Source organism: Arachis duranensis, chromosome 4, assembly GCF_000817695.3.
Source record: "Arachis duranensis cultivar V14167 chromosome 4, aradu.V14167.gnm2.J7QH, whole genome shotgun sequence".
Lineage (NCBI taxonomy): Eukaryota > Viridiplantae > Streptophyta > Magnoliopsida > Fabales > Fabaceae > Arachis > Arachis duranensis.
In genome coordinates this window covers 50,029,978-50,034,624 of record NC_029775.3, presented here as the reverse complement: position 1 = coordinate 50,034,624, position 4,647 = coordinate 50,029,978, and the positions used below count along the sequence as shown (strand labels likewise).

General features: G+C 39.3%; 1 non-coding gene across 1 annotated transcript; it reads right to left on the bottom strand.

Moving 5' to 3' along the window:
• Window positions 1-1,283: 1,283 nt before the first annotated feature.
• Window positions 1,284-1,391, bottom strand: LOC127747406 (small nucleolar RNA R71). Its single transcript, XR_008009205.1, has one exon. It is a non-coding gene; the product is annotated as a small nucleolar RNA R71 (small nucleolar RNA).
• Window positions 1,392-4,647: the final 3,256 nt, after the last annotated feature.

Here is a 4,647-nt window from a genome sequence, read left to right as displayed (position 1 = left end):
TCATGTTCTTGGGTACGAATGAATATCTTGGAATAAGAATAAGAGAGATTTGAATAAAAGAAAATAGAATTGCATTAATTCTTGAGGTACAGCAGAGCTCCACACCCTTAATCTATGGTGTGTAGAAACTCCACCGTTGAAAATACATAAGTAAAAGGTTCAGGCATGGCCGAATGGCCAGCCCCCTTGAGTGATCGAGAGACCGAATAATCAAAGGATAAACAGTCAAGAGATTAAACTGTCAAAAGATGTCTAATACAATAGTAACTTATCCTATTTATACTAGACTAGCTACTAGGGTTTACATGAGTAAGTAATTGATACATAAATCCACTTCCGGGGCCCACTTGGTGTATGCTTGGGCTGAGCTTGATCTATCCATGAGCTGAGGCTTTTCTTCGAGTTGAACTCGAAGTTATGACGTGTTTTGGGCGTTCAACTCCGGATCATGACGTTTTTCTGGCGTTTAACTCCAGACAGCAGCATGTACTTGGCGTTCAACGCCAAGTTACGTCGTCAATTTCCGAATAAAGTATGGACTATTATATATTGCTGGAAAGCTCTGGATGTCTACTTTCCGACGCCGTTAAGAGCGCGCCATTTGGAGTTCTGTAGCTCCAGAGAATTCATTTCGAGTGCAGGGAGGTCAGATTCCAACAGCATCAGCAGTCCTTTTGTCAGCCTTTTTCAGAGTTTTGCTCAAGTCCCTCAATTTCAGCCAAAATTTACCTGAAATCACAGAAAAATACACAAACTCATAGTAAAGTCCAGAAATATGAATTTAACATAAAAACTAATGACAACATCCCTAAAAGTAGCTCAAGCTTACTAAAAACTACCTAAAAACAACGCCGAAAAGCGTATAAATTATCCGCTCATCAGAAGCCAAACCTGAGAACAATTATGGAGATGCAAGGAAGATGCTTGGTGACTTTACTGCACCAACTTCCAACTTCTATTGAAGAAGCATCTCAATTCCTGCAATTGGAGCAAACAACTTTGAGCTTAAGCCTCAATTAGTTTCTCTAATGCAATAGAATTGTAAGTTTCATGGACTTCCATTTGAAGATCCTCATCAGTTCTTAGCTGAATTCTTGCAGATCTGTGATACTGTTAAGACGAATGGGGTTTATCCCGAGGTCTATAGACTTATGCTTTTCCCCTTTGCTGTTAGTGACAGAGCTAGGATATGGTTGGACTCACAACCTAGGGAAAGCTTGAACTCTTGGGAAAAGTTGGTCAATGCTTTCTTGGCCAAATTCTTTCCACCTTAAAAGATGAGCAAGCTTAGAGTGGGAGTCCAAACCTTCAGACAGAAGGAAGGTGAATTCCTCTATGAAGCTTGGGAAAGATACAAGCAATTGATCAGAAGGTGTCCTTCTAACATGCTTTCAGAATGGAGCATCTTATGTATATTCTATGATGGTCTATCTGAATTGTCCAAGATGTCATTGGACCACTCTACTGGTAGATCTCTTCATCTAAAGAAAACCTCTGCAGAAGCCCAGGAACTCATTGAGATGGTTGCAAATAACCAGTTCATGTACACTTCTGAAAGAAATCCTATGAATAATGGGATGACTCAGAAGAAAGAAATTCTTGAGATTGATACTCTGAATGCCATATTGTCTTAAAAAAAATATTAACTCAGCAAGTCAATATGATTTCTCAGAATCTGACTGGATTGCAAGCTGCATCCGGCAGTACTAAAGAAGCCTCCTCTGAAGGAGAAGCTTATAACTCTGAGAATCCTACAATGGAAGAGGTGAATTACATGGGAGAATTCTATGGAAACACCTATAATCCTTCATAGAGAAATCATCCAAATTTCTCATGGAAAGATCAACAGAAGCCTAAAAAAGCTTCAATAATAATAATGGTAGGAGAAATAGGTTTGGCAATAGCAAGCCTTTTCCATCATCTTTTCAGCAACAGACAGAAAATTTTGAACAGAGCCTCTATGGCTTAGCAAACATAGTCTCTGATCTATCTAAGACCACTCTTAGTTTCATGACTGAAACAAGGTCCTCTATCAAAAATTTGGAGGCACAAGTGGGTTAGCTGAGTAAAAGTGTTACTGAAATCCCTCATAGTACTCTCCCAAGCAATACAAAAGAGAATCCAAAGTGGCCGAACCTATAGAGGAAGAAGAGGCAGTGATTTCCAGTGAGGAAGACCTCAATGGACGTCCACTGACCACTAAGGAGTTCCCTAATGAGGAACCAAAGGAATCTGAGGCTCATATAGAGACCATAGAGATTCCACTGAACTTACTGTTGCCATTCATGAGCTCTAATGAGTGTTGGTACACAAAATCGTGATACAGAACTTCGTGCAGCTGACCGGCAAGTACATTGGGTTGTCTAAGTAATACCTTACATGAGTAAGGGTCGATCTCACGGAGATCGCCTGCTTGAAGTAAGCTATGGTTATCTTGTAACTCTTAGTAAGGAGATTAATGATAAAAATGATTTTGTTTATGAAGAATAAATAACATGAAATAAAAAGTACTTGTGATTCAGTAATGAGGAACAGGTTGAGGTTTTGGAGATGCTCTGTCTTCTGAATCTCTGCTTTCGTACTGTTGTCTTCTTCACGCATGCAAGGCTTTTTCCATGGCAAGCTGTATGTTGGTGGATCACGGTTGTCAATGGCTGCCATCCGTCCTCTCAGTGAAAATGGTCCAACTACGGGTTATGTAGGGCTAATCATCTGTCAGTTCTCACTCGTGCTAGAATAGGATCCATTGTTCCTTTTGCACACTGTCACTGCGCCCAACATTTGTGAGTTTGAAGCTCGTCACAGTCACCCTTTCCCAAATCCTACTCGGAATACCACAGACAAGGTTTAGACTTTCTAAATCTCAAGAGTGCTGCCAATTAATTCTGGCTTATACCACGAAGACTCTGGTTTCACAGATTTGAACACTTTGTTGTCAGGAGAGGCAATCAAACTCGTGAACCAGGAACCCAAGAATTACACACTCAATCTAAGGTACAACGGAGGTGGTTGTTAGGCACGCGTTCATAAGTTGAGAATGATGATGAGTGTCACGGATCATCACATCCATCATGTTGAAGTTCGAATGAATATCTTAGAATAGAAACAAGCATGATTGAATGGAAAACAGAAATAATTGCATCAATCCATCGAGACACAGCAGAGCTCCTCACCCCCAACCATGGGGTTTAGAGACTCATGTCATAGAAGATACAAATTCAGATGTAAAATGTCATTAGGTACAAAATGAATCTCTAAAAGTAGTTTTTATACTAAACTAGTAACCTAGGTTTACAGAAAATAGGTAAACTAAGATAGATAGTGTAGAAATCCACTTTTGGGGCCCACTTGGTGTGTGTTTGGGTTGAGCATTGAAGCTTTCATTTATAGAGGCTATTCCTGGCATTAAATGCCAGCTTTGGTGCCAGTTTGGGCGTATAACTCTAACTTTTATGTCAGTTCTGGCATTTAACGCCAGAAAAGAGTAAAAAGTGGGCGTTTAAATGCCAGTTTGTGCTATCAAATCTCGAGCAAAGTATGAACTATTAAACATTGCTAGAAAGCCTAAGATGTCTACTTTCCAACGCAATTGAGACCCCACCAATTGGGCTTCTATAGCTCCAGAAAATCCATTTCGCGTGCAGGAGGGTCAGAATCCAACAGCATCTGCAGTCCTTTCTCAGCCTTTGAATTAGATTTTTGCTCAGGTCCTTCAATTTCAGCCAGAAAATACCTGAAATCACAAAAAAAAAATACAAAAACTCATAGTAAAGCCCAGAAATGTGATTTTTGCATAAAAACTAATAAAAATATACTAAAAAGTAACTAAAGCATACTAAAAACTACTTGAAAATACCACCAAAAAGTGTATAAAATATCCACTCATCACAATACCAAACTTAAACTGTTGCTTGTCCTCAAGTAACTAGATAAATAAAATAAGATAAAAAGAATATCAAGAGGTAATACATCTCAGAGTTTTAAGTGAAGCTCAGATTCTAATTAGATGAGCGGGGCTTAGTAGCTTTTTGCTTTTGAACAGTTTTGGCATCTCAATTTATCCTTTGAAGCTCAGAATGATTGGAATCTATAGGAACTCAGAATTCAGATAGTGTTATTGATTCTCCTAGTTTAATATGTTGATTCTTGAACACAGCTACTTTATGAGTCTTGGCTGTGACCCTGATGAGCGGATAATTTGTATGCTTTTTGGCATTGTTTTTAGTATGTTTTTAGTATGATCTAGTTAGTTTTTAGTATATTTTTATTAGTTTTTAGTTAAAATTCACTTTTCTGGACTTTACTATGAGTTTGTGTGTTTTTCTGTGATTTCAGGTATTTTCTGGCTGAAATTGAGGGACCTGAGCAAAAATCTGATTCAGAGACCAAAAAGGACTGCAGATGCTATTGGATTCTGACCTCCCTGCACTCGAAGTGAATTTTCTGGAGCTACAGAAGCCCAATTGGCGCGCTCTCAACCGCGTTGGAAAGTAGACATCCTGGGCTTTCCAGCAATATATGATAGTCCATACTTTGCCCAAGATTTGATGGCCAAAACCGGCGTTCAAAGTCACCCTCAGAAATCCCAGCGTTAAACGCTGGAACTGGCACCAAAACGGGAGTTAAACGCCCAAACTGGCATAAAAG